This window comes from Cotesia typhae, unplaced genomic scaffold, assembly GCF_013202065.1.
Source record: "Cotesia typhae breed Kobodo isofemale line unplaced genomic scaffold, CoteBio_Ctyphae scaffold_13, whole genome shotgun sequence".
NCBI classification, from domain to species: domain Eukaryota; kingdom Metazoa; phylum Arthropoda; class Insecta; order Hymenoptera; family Braconidae; genus Cotesia; species Cotesia typhae.
This window is the reverse complement of record NW_027423774.1, coordinates 7444698-7463192: the sequence shown is the minus strand read 5'-3', so window position 1 is coordinate 7463192 and position 18495 is coordinate 7444698. Positions and strand designations below refer to the sequence as shown.

At 29.7% G+C, this 18495-nt stretch overlaps 1 long non-coding RNA gene across 2 annotated transcripts; it reads left to right on the top strand.

The window, feature by feature from the left end:
* The first annotated feature begins 13974 nt into the window (after nucleotides 1-13974).
* On the top strand, nucleotides 13975-17763 carry LOC141534416 (uncharacterized). 2 transcript variants are annotated; one of them, XR_012480416.1, is made up of 3 exons: nucleotides 14054-14516; nucleotides 16932-17038; nucleotides 17181-17763. It is a non-coding gene; the product is annotated as an uncharacterized LOC141534416 (long non-coding RNA). The 2 variants fall into 2 exon arrangements; XR_012480417.1 differs by lacking the exon at nucleotides 16932-17038 and having other exon boundaries at nucleotides 13975-14516.
* The last annotated feature ends 732 nt before the right edge of the window (nucleotides 17764-18495 follow it).

Here is an 18495-nt window from a genome sequence, read left to right as displayed (position 1 = left end):
TACCTTATACCTAAAGTTCAACGAAATCAAGCATTGATTCCAAATTCATAATTAAAAATGTTCTCAAATTATAATTACTACATTTGACTACATCATTCATCAACCCAAGCATCGTGGTTGACGATCAATCATTATCCAACAACATACTAACTAGTCCAACACCGTGAATTCAATATCGGAGGACTCTCCATCCAAACTTCATCGCCCAGAGATTTCAACGTCGAACCAACTCAAAACATTATCCTCAACGCCGAGTCAACTCAAGGTTTCAGTCTCAACACAAGTGCTCAAATATCCTTCAACGACCCATACTAACCGTAACGATACAATAGAGTGGTATTCAGTAACAATATCATGAGTGTATTGTCAGAAGAATAAACAACTATTTGATATTCTTAAATCGTAAGTAATTTCTGATGGTCATCCCCTTAGGGTTCATTAATCAATAAGTTCCTACACCAACGAGATTCGTCAATAAGTGTGATTGCAACTCCTAAGATAAAGGCATTTAGTTGTCTGATTGTAAAAACAAGCATTCGATTGCATTTGTGTCGTCCCCGCACGTAACACTTACAATACTTTCAAATATTTTTTCAACGCAAATACTGCGAAGAAGCTATTTTCTTGTTTTTAAAGAACTACTTTGTACCCTGTAAATCTAATTAAAATCAGTTTATTCGTACAGAAGATATGTTTTATCATATGTTTTATGAATAGAACAATTAAATTTTTAAGCTTGAATAGCTCGAAAATGAGGAATTGTTGTACTTCTGAAATCGAAGAATTTAAAATAATAATACGTAAATTTTCAAACGTTGCAAGATTGATAATAGCGGGAAGTTATGAACGTTTAACATACATTATTACCTGTCAATAGCTCTTCGAGCTCAAAAATATAATTCCCGTGTCATTGTGAGCTCTCCAAGCTTAAAGAAATATCTATTCTATGCTTATCAGCCATTTGAAATCAAAAGTCTGATAGAACTTTCATCGAACACAATTTTTAAAATTTTCAAATCTTCCGATCTGAATCGGTTCAACTTTTCAAGAAATCTAAGTTTGGTGGAACTCTTCGGAACCCCGTTTAGTTCGTTCCAATCGGTCAAGCCGTTCAAAAGTTATAAGAGGGTGTCACACACACACACACACACACACACACACACACACGCGCGCACGCGCGCGCGCGCGTACGGACATCATCGTAAAAATATTCAGAGAAGCTTCCTAGGACCTCAAAACGTCGAGATCTGATAGAAACTCAATTTTTGAAAATTTTTAATTTTCTTAGTGGAAAGTTAAAAAATTGAAAATTGGCTTTATCAGGCTATGTATAAGAATAACATGAAAATTAGCCATACATAAAAACATTTTCATCGGTAATCATCTACAATATTACGAATTTAGGTTTTCATAAAATTATTATTCCAAAGACTTACTCTCGTGTATTGTAACTATTTGTATCCGTTGTTATAAGTAAATGTTCGAATAATTAGCAGTTAAATGACTGTTTCTTAAATTTGCGATCTTTCATCGTACGTCAACCATACAATTACATTTTAACAAACTCGTTAAATCGTTGTTCAACTGACAATAAAACTATTTCTGCGTGCCAGAGAACTTAAAAAAAAAAACATAATTTTCTTCTTTTTTATTCCACTCATTTCATTTTTTAGCTAATCGTACGAATGTCAATGTCTGAATTATTATTCGTAAGTAAAGTAACGGTAATAGCTAACCGGTATTTGTTGATACACAATGCAAAACTATAACCTTGGAATATTCATAAACACATTAAAGATCATACCATAACGTTAGGATAGTTCTTTACCAACAATCGAACAGTCTAGAACGATTCATTATGACGAACAAACGTAATTTTCATTTCTTAATATAATTGCATATGCAATGATGAAGAAGATGAGAATTGATACTTTTAGTTTATCTAAGTGAAATATATGTACTACTCATTAAATAGGTAAATACACATTTAGTAATTTTCAGTTGAATATTTTAAAAGATGTCGTCAATGAAAAAGTGAAACAATCTTGATTTCGACTACTTCGTAACCATATTTATTGGGTTGAAAAATAGAAGAATAATTTACCAGCATGACAAAAAGTAATTACGAATAAAATTTAAATAATTAAAAATCATTATGTAAGGCGGTGTCTGCAAAGTTAAAATTTTCTGTAGTGCTTGGAGAGTTTTAAAAAATCAATTTTTGAACTAAGAGAGTCTTACGATAGGGAAGTGTTTTTTAGGACTGATTTGCATAGTCAACTATTTTTCAAACACTTTGATATGTAATATTTTGATCAATTATAATTATTTGAAACATTGCTTAGATCCATAAATTTTATTGTTTTTTAAGTGGCTTTTGTCGCTTTTGATGGAATCTTATTGGAGTTTTTCAACAGGGGTTATAGAATCTGCTAGAAAAAATTCAGATAGCTTGGACTGGGTTTCGAACCCAGAACCTTCCGAGGACATGTCAGCTACTCTACCATTTGAGATACCCGGTCTATACTCAATTTCTCTTTCGCTTATTCTATATACATGAAGCCACACCGTTCATCTTATGGCAAGCATTTTTTTTTTTTGTAATAATTCGGCAAAAATACTGGCTAAACTAACTGAAGTATTACGGTAAACATACAGCATTTATATGGTATAAATACCGAATCTTTGCGGCATTCCCAAACCGCACTGAGAGAAAATTTTATTCAAGAGTAATAAAAAAGTTTATTTGGACTTGAAAAAAAAACTTAGTTAATATTAATAAAATTATATTTCATATAAATAAAATTTTCTGAAAGACTAATAAAATTTTATTAGTATTTAATAAAATTTTATTAAATACTAATATGTGTTTATTAAAATAACCACGAGTGTCGCGTTCGTTTGCTGTCACAAATTCGCGCAGTTTGTACTCGCTCTTGAATTATTACAATAAAATAATAATTCAAACAAAAAATAAATAAATATTTATCGATTTTTTTAATTTATTAAAATATATAAAAATATAGAAGTTAAATGTGCTAAAACACATAAAAAAGTTGTTAGAGGATTGGCAATTATTATCTTTGTAGTCTATTTTTTCAGGTAAGTTGTTAAAAAAATTATTTTTAATTAATATACATAATTCATGTTCCATAACAAAATATTAATTTTTATTAATTATAATAAATTTTCACAGTAAAACTTTTTAATAAATAGTAAATAAGATTTTCCAATGAAACATCCTAACCTAACCTATTTGTTTACTCCCGACTTATATCTTGTCTGTATAGAACATGAATTAAACGATTTTGAAACCTTCGACGACTACATCACTTTAAGTAGTCAAGAAGAAATCAAAGAGTTGATTCCAAAAGCTGGACTAAGGGTAAAAATACTAAAAAAATATCAGGAACAAGTGGGTTTAAAATTTTTAATCAATTAGAGTAGCTATGGTTTTCTCAAAATAATTAAAAGCTGTTGAAAATATATTAAAACATTTAATAAGTAAAATGTTGATATCTATTTTTATGGTAAATAAATTTTCACTAAACCAAAGATACTCTAATTGATTTCAATTAAAGTCAGTGAATAAAGTGATATTAATCTCGCTCGTAATGTTGGAGGTATATTATAGCTGAAGTGGTACTTGAGTGTTAATTTCTAATAAATTTTTTTAATCGATTTTATAAAAAATAATATGTCAATTATAAATTTAGAATACGCTAATATTTATAAAACATATTAAAATAGACTACTTCTAATGTATTCGTTAATTAATTATTTAAGTATGATATATATTGAACAAATATCGTAGACATGTGAAAGTTTTTATTATATTTAAATAATAAAAATAAATAAATACTCTATTGAATTTATGAAAACAGTCTTTATTTTTTACAAAAGCTCTTCTAAATTGTCAGGTTTTCTGCTTCTCTTTTCATTTTATTTAATAACTTTGAACTCTCATCACCCGGGAAAAAATGATCAGACCTGACCATGCCTGTTCATGTATGATCAGGCCTGAAATTAGACCTGATCATGCCTGTTCATGTATGACCAGGCCTGAAGTTATACATGATCATGCCTGATCAGTTCTGTTCATGCCTGCTCATATCTGGAGTACTAAATACGCTCAGGCCTGATCAGGCCTGTCCATGCCTGACCAGACCTATCCATGCCTGCTCATGTCTGTTCATGTCTAAAGTGTTAAATACGTTCAGGCCTGTCCATGCCTGATCAGACCTCTCCATGCCTGATCAGACCTGTCCATGCCTGTTCATGTCTGAAGTGTTAAATACGCTCAGGCCTGTTCATACCTGTTCATGTCTATTCATGTCTGACCATGCCTGTTTATGACTGTTCCTCTCTGACTATAGTCAGAGATATGATAAAAATTTTTTCTTTGACGAAAAAAATTTTTGGTCATCACAAAAAGTGCAAAATTATTTTTAACATTACGTTTATTTAAATAATTTTGAAATAAAAAATTTATTACATTTTCTATGGGATGTTATGGTCTGCTCTGCTCCTGCCTAATATGAAAATCATTACTTATTATATTATTTAAATAAATGTGATATTATAATGAGATTCGGTTACATAAATAAATTAGGACTATCAAAATATATTATAAAACCAATTTTAACATTATATTTATCATAAACTTATTCGATACTCTATGTACTTCATAGAATTGTTACATCTAATATAGCAGCACAGCAGGCGGGAAATTCAAGGCAAACGGATAACACCAGAGTTAAACAGCATTGAGCATGGTTGGTAGTTGGATGGTTGACCGCTGGTGTTACATCCTTACAATAATATGTAATTATTTTTTTTTTTTATTTTATTTTATTATAGAGAATTGCGTACGACTCTATCAAGTACTACAACCATAAAATTAAGCAAAATAATTAATTAAAAATAGTAATGGGTTTTCAGACCTGACCATGTCTGATCAGGCCTGATCAGGTCAATTCATGCCTGATCAGGCATGGTCATTTTTCATGTCTGATCAGGGCTGAAGACTCATGCCTGTTCATGTCTGATCAGGTCTGATCATTTTTTCCCGGGCAGTTAATTTGTTAAATTTCAAAATCTGAGTGAGTAGAAAAGTTTATTGGTATTTAATAAAATTTTATTAGTGTTTAATAAAACGTATATTAGTAGTTAAGAAAATTTTTATTAGTATGTAAGAAAATTTTATTAATATTTAATAAATTTTTATTTGGAATTAGCCAAATAAACGTTTTATTAAATAGTATTTATTTAATTTAATTTATTACTATTTATTAAATAGTAATAAAATTTTATTACTCTTGAATAAAATTTTCTCTCAGTGCGTGAGGGCGGTAAAGTTGTGCCATAGACAAGTGTGTCAAATCTTTACGATGTGACAATTTCTGTCAGAATAAAAGTAAAATAAAAAATTATTTATTGCACTTAAATTAGAATACTAAGAAATTGTTTTTATTGACTTACAAAAAAAATTATAGAATTATTATTTTCAGCTTGATACAAACCGATACGTTAGTAACGCTGTTTGCACCTGTAAAGCTGGTCTTGGGGGCAAGTGTAAGCATATATGTGCGTTAATTCATTATGTAAATTCTCCCGAAACATCGTCATCGAAAACGAGTCATTCTCAGCAATGGGATAAGCCTACTCACAGGCAATTACTAGAATGCGACAAAAGTAAAAAGATGTCTCAACTTTTTTCTTCCTCAGTTTTGTCTGCTGAAATGAATAATTTGTCTGCATCAACCGCGGCTACGCTGTTCTCCGGAAGCAATCCTCGTTTATGGGAATGAAATATGGCAAAAGCGACTTATAGAAATTAAATGTCCATATACTTGCCGCGATATTCCTGTTTGGGATGCTGATTCAAGCTAGTCAAATGTTCCATGCCTAAAAGTCGATGAAAATGGACTAGATTTGAGTACAACGCATTCAATTAATATTCAGGTCCAGCTGCAGGTGTATGTCATTAATATAAAGTTTTGTGATTTGTGTGTCCCTGATTAAAAAAAAGTATTGAGATAAAGAAAAAAGAATTTGATTGACTAGAAAACCAATTCTTTTCAATACTTTTTTCTTTATCTCAATACTTTTTTTTAATCAGGGATGTGTACTCACCAAAAGGTAGTGTGTTACTTACCGTTCAACGTGACAGTGAAGTGTTGAAAAACTTAATACCTCATCTTGAAAAGTTTTATTTTACCCAATATATACAAAAATTATATACCAAATGCTCTACTAAGTAACAATACATTTATGATTATCCTTAATAGATTACTTTTCAGATATAAATTATAAAATGTTCTAAGAATAATTTTACAATCGACATTATGTGATACTCCATTAATCTTAAGAATAGTTAACCATAATTTAACAGATTAATAATCAAAGATTAGCACAAATTTGGCAATATTAAAAACATTTTATAGTAGTTGTTATTTCTAAGACTGTTGAGATTTTAAAGTTAGCTAAAATAATTTTTATTATCTTAATTTTATAAAAATCGTAAGAACCCGTGGAAAAATATTCTAATCAGACTTGATATGCTCTGATATGGCCATATCAAAATTTTTGATATAATCATATCAGACCTGATATGATCTGATATGTCTATGTATAATTTTTGATAGGTCCTGATATGACCTGACATGAAAATCGGCCATATCAGGCCTGATATAGCTTGATCAAATTTGATATGGCTTGATTTGGCCTGACATAATTTGATCTGGGATGATATAATTTGATATATCTATATATAATTTGTTGATATATTTTGATACGGCCTGATATAATTTGATATGCCGATTTATAATTTTTTGATATGTTCTGATATTATTTGTGTTTTGATATTATTATTTGTTCAGTTTGAGTATAAAACTTAAATTTAATGGTAAGATCTGTTATTAGTTAAATTAATTATAAATAATAATCAATTAACTAATTAACTAATAATACGTTTGGTGTATACTTTGATTCAGAGAATTCATTTTATTCAATTAGTTTATTTATATCTTAATAAATATCAACTAAATGTTTTTGTCTTCCGACGCAATTAATCATTACATTAGCTAAGCAATCAGTCTTTACCGGAAAAAAATTATTATCGCATTATTCTAAACAAAAATAATAAATATTTATATTTATACGATCATTCTTTACTCGAATCTAATTATATTTTTTTCAGGAAGACAACCAATGATTGTATTTGTACTTTTTTTTTTTTTTATTCCGCCATTGTTACGCATCCCCACTCTCATGCCGGGAATTTTTAAACAGGCGGCCATTTTTAATTCTTCAGGCAAAAGTTTTAACTAAATATTTCTTCCTTAAATGAGCATAATTCTTCAATTTATAAAAATTTGTATTAAAAAACAAAAATTAATTACTTTTTATACCAAAAAAAATTTTTTTTTTTAATTTATGATCGTATGAAAAAAAATTATTTTTAATTTTGAATCAGTCTTTAAAAGAAGAAAGAAAAAAAAACACGATAATTATTTTTAACTTGGCTTGACTGCGTTCATTATTATTTAATAAATATCAACTTCATTAATTTTTATACTTTATCAACACACGCTGAACACAATGGTCAAAACATAATGAATTATTTACTTATAAATTTAATTATTTGATTTTTAAGATAAAAGCCCTGGTAAAAAACAAACTATATAAAATTATATATTATTTTTTATAATTATGTTTGTAATTTTTGTATAATTATATAGAATTATATATAATTATATAAGGTCATTTTTTATAAATAATTATACATAATTTTTTAACCCGGGAGCAGTGCAATACAATAAAATTATGATCGAAAATCTGGAATGTAATGTTAAAAATAAACGTGTGTGATTTTATCAGGCCGGATCTGGCTTAATAGTATTCGCTCTGAGTGAAGCCATGGTAGAGGAACGTAAATCGATTGAAGCGTTCGCAGTGGTTACTTTCGGCGTTACGGGAGACTATTCCTAAAATTGTAAGCAAGTACACATGAAAGAATTATTTTGTTTTAATTTTTATAAATTAAAAAAAATGAGACATTAGAGTTACTGTGTTGTAAATTGTAAAAATACCAGCAGAACTGTTTACTGCATTCTTTTTTATTTTTTCTTGTCATAAGTGGAATTTTAAGTGATTATATTAAAAAAAATTAGCGGGAAGTTGCAAGGATGGCCTTCAGGGTCAACCGTTTTCCAGATTTTTGGAAAAATGGTAAAATGAATATGTTAAAAAAATTTTTTCATAGTTGCTCTAAAAACTTTTTAATTAATCTTGTACTGTAATTTTTTACAAAATTTTTTTTTTTAATTGAGAAATTGATATTTTCGAATTTTTTATTTATAAAATCAATTTTTTTATTAATTAAGTAAGAATAAATAAATTTTATATATTTTTCGAATTACTCAGCATTTTTAAGACTCATCATGAAGGGTAGACATAATTTGCCCACAATCCGATTACCCAGATCTAACATTGGACAGAATAATTTTACCAGAATTGCGCTTACTCAGATTTCTTAAACACAGTACATCGTTTACCCAGAGTTTCTCTTATCCAGACATCCGTTAGCGCAGAAGATCATCTACACAGGTTTCTTTTGCCCAGACCATTGAATTTTATCTTGGTAGTTTTATCCAATTATAGTAGATGGCGACAACATGATCAATTTATAGTTACTTTGAACTAAATAATAATAATAATCAAATGAATTAACCTTTAATAAATGTATTTTTAATTATTAAGATGATAAGAGTACACCTCAATAATATTAATCTGATAAATAAATAAATAATGCACATTATCTTTCTCGTGCTGAGATGAAAAATTATAATAATAATTAAGTTAAAGTCGGCCATTCACATGTTTCGTTATTAACTACATGTAGTGCTTCGCATACTATAGTGCTTCGCATTTTCAATCGTGCAATACATCTCTTGTCAGTCGTGTATTCGATTCCGATGATATGATTTTCAGTATTATCAATCAAATTAATATCAGATTTTTCCTGTAAGTTATGTCATTTTCAATGTTATTAGTAGAATAGAATAATAACCATCAAACGATACGGACCGAGATTTATTGAATATCCACCAACTACAGTTATAAGTTTTAACCAGAAATATACTAGTAACTGTTTACTTTACGATATGTTTTGACTGTTATTTTTACGCTTATTATCATCGCACGACTACCTCAACTAGAAAAACATGCGACTCGCTAAACCTCTATGACCCTTCTCTACTACATTATCATACTGGTAGAAGAGACCGCTTTAGGTACTCTGACCTACCAACATTAGTACCTTCTTAAAGTCGCTTATTAATACGAGAAGCAGACATTTGAACATATACTATCACGATTTACCTGACATAATCTGTGAATAAAGTGGTACATCTATTGAATAGAATGTAGATATCGTATAATGATAAAGCAAAGTTAAAATTTAGTTTGATCAACTATGAGTGCTTTAAATACCCCGCCAATTGCTATTGACTACGTCAAAATAAGTTGAATTTTACGTAAGGTACTTAATTTTTGAGAATTAAGAAAAAAATAGGAAAACGGTTGATATTAAAGGCCATCCCTGTAACTTCCCGCTAACTTTATACCTAAACGCTTGAAAATACACTTGTGACGTTTTTGAGCTCTTCGAGCTCAAAAATACAATTTGTGTGTTATTTTAAGCTCTCCGAACTCAAAGAGATAGCTTTTATATGCTTTTGAGCTCCAAGTCTGGTAGAAGTTTAATAAAACACTATTTTTTGAATTTTCAAACTGCAAAAACTTTTCAATAAATGAACCGATTTTTAAGTGGTTGACGGTATTCGACGCAATTTTTTAAGCGTCATGAAGAATTTTTAAGCTCGAATTAATCAAACTAGAAATTTCGAAGTAATTCTGCAAAAACTCTTTTCTTGTTTTTGTTTCGACAACGATAACTCACGAACGAATCAACCGATTTTGACCGGACCGAGCGACGTGGTTTTTTTATGTTAAGAGCTGATTTGTTATTGGAATCGATCGGTAGAGCGATGAAATCTATTAGGCTGTTCAAAAGTTATGAAAGGTTTATATACATCCACACACACACACACACACACACACACACACACACACACACACACACACACACACACGCGCGCGCGCGCACGCGGACGTCATCGTAAAAATATTCAGGGAAGCTTCTTAGGGCTTCAAAACTTCGAGATCTTTTGAAACCTCATTTTTTTGCAAAACGGGGTAAAACCAATAACTTCCCGATTTTTCGAAAATCGTTGATTTTTTTCAGCAGGAAGTTAAGAAATTTCGAAAATTTTTTTCAAGGCAGTTTTCTTGAGATGACTCGAAAAAAAATTTGAAACAAAAATGGGAACTCCGATCCAAAAACTAGACACTGACTACAATTTGCTTTTTTTTATTTGCTGTACGACTATTTTTCTCCAAGTTACAGCCTGTTAAAGAACCTCCAAAAATTTGGATTTTTTTTTACTCCCTTAATTTTTGTGAAAAGTACATAATAATCACCTAAAATTTTCACAATATTTTCAATTTAATTTCCATAGTATTTAAAAACAATAAGTAATTTACAAATGTGTTATATCTGGCATACCGTCTATAATATGGGGCCTCCCATTCCTGCCGAAAAGTGCTTGCATTATTAGGGAATAGCAACCTGGACTGTGCGACAACTCGCTCGTGGCCAAAGAATATACATTACCGCGCATTGTCACTTCATCAAAAGGAACCAATTGTTTAATTAGTAGCCCCTCTTGTAAATTGCGACTGAGGTGATAAAAACCGCGAACACCATAAATCGTCAGCTCACTTACAAGGTAACAGTTCTGCCTTAGAGCCCGGGTAAGTCCTACACCCCGACACGTGTAGGCAGACTTCAATTATTAAATTAATTAGTCACCTTTTCCTAATTATCAATTTCGAATTCTTTATCGGTATTTCCGAGTTCTGTGATTGTGATTCTTCGAGTCGAGATTCGTTTTACGACAATCAAGAGTCCCGCAGTTCCAGTAACCTGGTCCCATCAGAATTATATTATATTCTTTGTGAATTATCAACGGCGAAATTTTTGTTTGCCGTAGTCGTTACTCCGGTCTCGAACTCATACTTTCAACCTTTATTTTGTATTGTTCATAGTTAATAAGTGATTAGTGTAAATTAAGACGTGTTTGCCCCCTAGGGCCATTAAACTGAACATTAACATAGAAACCCGAATCGAAGCGTTCCATCATGTATAAATTAAGAAGCTATCCAACCTTCAACCTTCAACCTGCAGTCCAATAGGAGGAAGAAAGCAACCAAGCAGCGGAAGATAGATACAAAGTACAACCAAAAAACGTATCATCGTTGGAGTCAAGATTCGTAATAGTAAGTGGAGGCTATTTTTATTATTTCCGAGGTCGATTGTTTCATTCAAGGGGCCCTCTGCGGGTTTTCACCTTCGCGAACCCATCAAATAAAAACAACGATTCATTCGTTAGGGAAATTCATCTGTTATCCGATCCTCCGTTAACCCAGCTACCGAATTACAAGATCATATTTTTCGGACATAACAAATGTCTCAGTTAATGAAATAAACATATCTTTTTAATTAAAGAAATGTTTTTCAGCTACAAAATGTCCTTCAGTTATAAAAAAAAAAATTAAGGTTAATCATACCGGATATTCAATCGTACATTCTAGCCATCAGTGATCAGAGTTTTTTTACAACGATTTGACATACGATTCCCGAACTGCTCAAGTTTGGAATATGTAAATCTTGCAAATTCATTCAGAAAAACATTATTTCCATTCCATATTCAAGTGAATTTCGCAGTAAATGAATGACTTGAACGTCGTCGAAACCTGTTTTCGTAGACCATAAGAATAATCTACTATGAATTTAAAATTAAAAATGATTTTTTGTTTTCAGGAAAAGACATTTAAATATTTTATAAAGGTTAATTAGTTACGAGATAAGAAAAATAAAATACAAAATATTCGTATAACGTTGAAGAAAGGATAAGTTGATCGATTTAGTGTCGGTTTGTCGGGGAGATAATTTTAGAATATCAATTATTAGCGGACTGATATAGAAATTGAGAGTGAACATTGCTATTATCTATTTAATTTAATCTATTACATGTCAACGAATTGCTGTAACCCGAAAATTTATAAATATGTATAAATAGTTTTTTTGAAACGGCTTGATCGGTTTGATCGCGGTTGACGACATTCGAAATAAAAGGGCTTGATCAGACTCAGATTTGTAATACAGTTTAGACCAATTTGGACCAGTAAATTTTGAGAAATCTAAAAAAAACTACGAAAAAAATTTTTTTTTAATCTGTTTTTTTTTTTTTTGGAATAATTTTTAAACGGCTGTACCGATCGATTTCAAAAACTAATCACCTCTTACCATAAAAAAACCACGTCGATCACCGCTAGACTAATCGAAATTTTATTTTTAAAGAAGCGTGGGGTGGTTTTTTAGTCATTATCGAAATGATAATCCTTCTACTCACATCTGTCAATAAAATATTTATAACTGAGGAGTTGAGTTTCAAAAGGATATCTTTTCATTTTTGATTTATCGAAACAAAAAATTGGTCATCTTCAATTATAAATATCTTTATTGAATTTTTTTAATTTAGCTTTAAAGTGCTATCGGTTATAAAACTACAATCCGATTTTCATTTAGAAATCTTCGTAATTCTTGAAGTAATTAATATTTAAAAGTTCAAAAAACTACTCTTTTGAAATATGAAAAGATACCCTTTTGAAAATCGGCTCCTCAACTATTGACACCATGCACCCCACGCTTTTTTAAAAATGAAATACATTTTTTTCTTGTTTACACTATTATTAATTTATATTTATTCAGATTTTTTACACTATTCTTAATTCAATCTTATTAAAATTGATTTTCTATTTTTTGATGTAACGTAAAGCTCTATGCGGCCCTCATTGGACAATCCCTCTTGAGTCTCAATAGGGAAATCTCCATCAGAACCCCATCTAAATTTTAAAAGAAAAACTATTAAAATTTTCGAAAAAATCAAAAATTATTTAGGATCAGATCCTCGTATTATATTAGAACTCATTAGTGCATTTAATCTCGAATTGAAATAGAATTATTGATAGAAAAATCCTTGACGAGAGTTGGGCTCGAACTTACGTCCTTTAGGTCCTGAACTATTCATGTTATACTCAAGTTTTAAGAAATTTTTTTTTGTATTTATTCTTTTTACTAACGTAAAAATACAATTTTTGTAGAAATTAAATAGAAAATTTAAACATTAAAAAAAAAAAACTTTACTGAAAAATGTGAAAAAATTGAAAGAATCAAAAATAAAATTCCTTAAAACTGTCCGATTAATTTGGAATACTCCTTATACTAGCAAAAAAAAATTTTTTCTAGAAAATTGAAATTTTGTTGAAATGCAAATTTTTTTTTTAATTTTCGGTAATTATTTACAAGTGGAGTCAACCTCATTTTGGGCCATAACTAAGTGAAAAATTAACATTTTAGATTTTTTTTTGATTCTGCTTTTTTTTTTTTACGGTGCATTTATGGTAAAAAAATGTTGTGAAGGAAAAAAAAATTTCGATCGCTTTTTTGCCGAATGAACAATTTAAAAAACGAACAATTTAAAAAAAAATTGTTCAATGTGATGAAAAAAAAAATTCAACATGGCTTAGCATGGGTTGATCCCACTTATAAGTAATTACTAAATTTTTTTTTATGAATAAAAATTTTACGAACAATAATTTTAATTTTTATAACAACATCAATTCTTTTGAAAATGTAAATCTTTTGAAAAGTTGGATATTTTTCAAAAATTTAATTTTTACATATTGATAACAAAAGTTTCTTTCAAATGAAATGTTTAAAAAAAACATATGTCACACGAATTTTATTCTTGTGTGCGTCCCTCTCTGCGCCTAGTGTTGGCAACAGATCCATACTCGGTGTGTCTCTAGAGTTTGACTATCTTGTATTAGTTTGACTAATTTAATTATTGTATTTGACTCTTTATCACTTATATTTCAGAATTTACATATTATTGTTATTAGTTCTTAAGTATTAATTTGACTTTGTTTCAGAAAATTGTACTGAACTATTTATAGGATTATTATTTTATTTGTATAATTATTGCCGTAAATCTTTGCCACAATGTATTTAATCATATTATAAGCTTGTTTCAGCATTTAAGACCAAGGTCCAACGATGGGTATCGGGACAGGTAAATAAGAAAATGCAAAAGCATAATATTGATTATTGGTAATAGATCATAGCCCTTACTCGCATGGGTAATGCCCTACAATATCGGTCGCGAGTAGAGGGACTTTTAAATTTTGAGTAAATTGCTGGAGAGGCCCTCGTGATCAGACACGAGGCTTCATAGGTTCCGGTAATAATAAAATTGGCAGACACGCGGGAGCCCGCATAGTGTAGGGAGTGTGGATCTAGCGCCTTGGTTTGAGTCCCTTTTCTTTTGGTGAGTACTCACAAGTTGAGCTAAGTTATTATCCGCACGTCGCGTTGTCTCCTGGCTCAAATAATTTGGTATTAAAAGTTATTACTAATTGTCGAGTCGATCCCGTCGTTAGTAAGGGGGTTCGTAGTGGAATACCTGTCCCGAAAGCCACGCGTTTGGGTCCTCGAATCAGCCAGTATTGATTTAAGATTTATAATTGTATTTTTGAGATAACCTGACTGAGGAGTTCGGGTGTATCGTAGTTCAAAATTATTGTGTCGATAAAATTTCTATTCAACAATTAACGTCAATAATTAATAGCGTAATTACTATTTTGATTATACAGTCCATCCGGCTAAGAAATTCGGCTCTGGATGTTTAAATTATGATAATTGCCTGGGAGAAATATGCGAAAGAGAGAGTAATGAGAGGACCTGGTGTGCGTGAATCAAGATACAATTAAAAAAAAAATATTCATAAAAAATAACACTATTTATTAAATAACACCACTTTCCTTACACACAATGTTGTTTAATTATCGATTCACTTATTAATTATAGATTAATATTTTAAGCTTGAGCACGCGTCCAGCACGTGTTCATTTAGTTCTTGAATATTTACTTAATTTGTAATATAAACTGATGAGAATTGCAAATGATAACAGAAAATTATTGAAATGTACGTAATTAACTTAGAAAAGAATAATTATGAGAGATGTTAGAGTAATTATAATTAATTGAATTAACATAATAAATCAGAGCGATCCTTTTCAAAAAAAAACAATCAAAAGATAACCAACAAAACTAGAACAGGAAAAGCATAGCCCTCCTTCCTCATCTCCCTATACCAACTTTTCGAAAAAACCACAGTGGTGACGCCTGAGTAACATAATTACGAAAGGGCCACTGCAGGTAAGTATGGTGACTTGCATGTCAGTTAAGCGGGAGGTTTAAACACTGGACTTAATTTTAAGTAATTTGTTTGAATAAATATCTGTTTATATTATTGTTAATTTTTCGTAACATACAAAGTTATTGTATCTCCTTTTTCCTAACACTTTCATATTATCTATTTCCCTGGAATACCTGCAGATCGGCCCTGGAAGTACAGGGTTTGTTATTTTTCCCTGTCTAAAAAAAAAATAACTGGCGTCCAAACGTGCACTAACCCAGCCTGGGTGGCTGCTGCGGTGTCGCTTAAGAGAATAAGAGCCTCTCCTAAGCTTCCTATTTGTTTGTTTATTTATTTTGGGCGACCTGGACAAAATTTCTGCTTTACTCGACGTATCCACCGTCGAGTCGTGTATAGAAATAGTAAAAATTTTGTTACACATATAGTGAGAAAAAAAATTTGACGTCTGAATCAAGATGAATAATTAAGACGAATGAAACAAGTTTTATTAACATAAAAGTGTATTTCAGTCTAACTTAGTATTTAGATTTAATCTTAAATTGATCCCAAATAAATCTGGGATCACTCTGCTAAAAAAAACTCCGGATTTACTCCTTATTAATATATTATTAAATTAAACATATTATTAATTGAAATTCTTAGTTTAAATTGAGAATGTTTTACTTTACTCGAATTGCCAACCGTTACATATCAATGACGACTATATCAGCGAACATATAAAAAAATTTTTCATTCACGTTTTCAAGAAAAATATATATAAATTAAATATATGTGATAAATAAATTTTTTATTTCTATGCTTTTATGTTTCCATACACACTGTAGAAAAATTCGTGACTGAAAATTTCGTGAATCAAGTCAAAATTTCTTGAGACGAAAAAATTTCATCTTACTCTAGTATAACTTCGACTTCCGTCAAGAAGTATTTCTTTTTCTGTATATATGTTTCTCATTTATATTTTTTCTATGTATTGAAATACTTTCATACATTGTAAAAATATTTTCGACTTCGTCTAGCATAATTGACTTGGTGTGAAAATATAACAAAATACCGCGTCCAAAATTTTTTTTCTCAAAAATCTTTATTCTTTCGATCAAAGAAATTAACTTTTTAAGAAATTTGAAAAAAAAATTTTTAATTTCTTCTGAAAATTTTCTCAATTTTTTTTTAAATTTTCTCGATTTTTTTCGACTGCTGTCTTACCGACGACATTAGCGTTACCCAAAGCGTACAACGTAGAGGTTGCTCGGTCCCATTCACGCTTATTACACACGCTTATAAGCGATCTAAACTTGCGTTAATTCTACATCAAAATTAAAATAAATAAATGACAACTGAAATATTTCTTTTTTATCATTTCAACTAACAATTCCTTATTTTATTCAGAACAATTTGACTATTTCGTAGAACTTTACTATTTTATTTCAGAGAATTCAATTTATTCGAAATTGTATTCTCAGTGCTAATTTGATTTAACATTAAACGATTAAATATTAAATATATTTAATAATCTACTTCTTTTAGTAAATTCTAAAGTAGTGAATCAGCCTGGGCTTGATTTGTCTCCAAAACTTGGGACAGTCTTGACAATCAAGCTTGGCACCCTGTTATCACTCCAGACTTCTACCAAGGTTAGGCCAAAGTTGGTTTACAAGCCAGGGACAGAGTTTTACGACGTTGTGCCAAGTCTGAGCCAAGCTTGGCCACGTCGTAATCTCCTGTATGGGTTATCTTGAATAATATATAAATAATAATACATTGATTAATTTACAGATATCATGGAGGATTATATCAGCAAAAGATACCATTGAAAAGTCACAAGTACGAAAAAAATATTTTTTTTACAAATCAACTAACAACAACAATAACTAATTACTACTTTGTCGGTTGCAAGACATTCATGGTGTTCCCATAGGATTAGTCCTGTCGCTAGAATAGAATCTGAAGGACTGAAACTTCGTGTTTATATAAAGGTTATTGTTGATAATTCGTTACTTGTCAATAATAACTATAAAATAATAGACGAATTTTCAAATATTTTGTTGATGAGGTTTTTAATATATTTAATTGGATATGGTTCATTTATTTATTACGGACTCTAAATATAAAAATAAAAAATTTTTTTGTATATTAAAAAATGTCATGTACAGTAATTTTTGTAAATTACGGACTATGTATCTTTTTATATTGTAAAATTTTAAGGTATTTATTAATTTTTTTTGACACTTGAGTTTTTAGTTTGACATGAAAATTGTTAATTATTTATTTGCTTATAAACACATAGGTGTCTGATGATGTCAGAATAAAACTGACGAAACGTCGCATGTTAAAATAAATGAAATAAAAAACATAACATCATTTTCGTCTATATCACCCTGATTTAAATTAATTATAGAAGATTTTAGACCTGATTAGTGCAATAATATGAAAAAAAATTTTTACCATAACTAGATAGTAACTGCAATTATTCAATTTTCTCTGTGAAACTATAATTTTAAAACTATTTATGGTATGAACATATAATTTATTCATATAGCATAGCTAAAAATACAACTCAGATAATACATTTTAACAATTCAAAGCACTATAAACTTGAAATATTTGTGCATAATTAGTACTTCATATCGGTATTTATTGTAGTGATCCTTGTAGTGAAGGTTATACTAATTTTATTTAATAGTCTCTATATGATTTGATATAAAACCTTATAGTTTATTACCTGATTTTTAAAATATTGTTGCTCTGTAATAACCATTAATGTGCAATATAATAACTTCCTGAATAAACAATATCATAAAAATGAGTTGATTAATTAAAAAAAATCCATCTGCTTGCATCGAACATCTACAATCTTCGATTGTAGTAGAGAATGAATCATCGTCATATCTGCGATTTTCGCTATGAATATTCTATTCTTCCAATAATTGTATGATAATTGGAAATTCCTTGTCATTTAGATTGAAGAGATTTATAAAATCCCGTTATTTCTTACAATCTGATGAGTATCATTGTACATAGAAAAAGATGACTTATTGTAAGTTCAAAGTGAAATAGCATTAAAACAATTTTTTTTTTAATTTTTCACAAT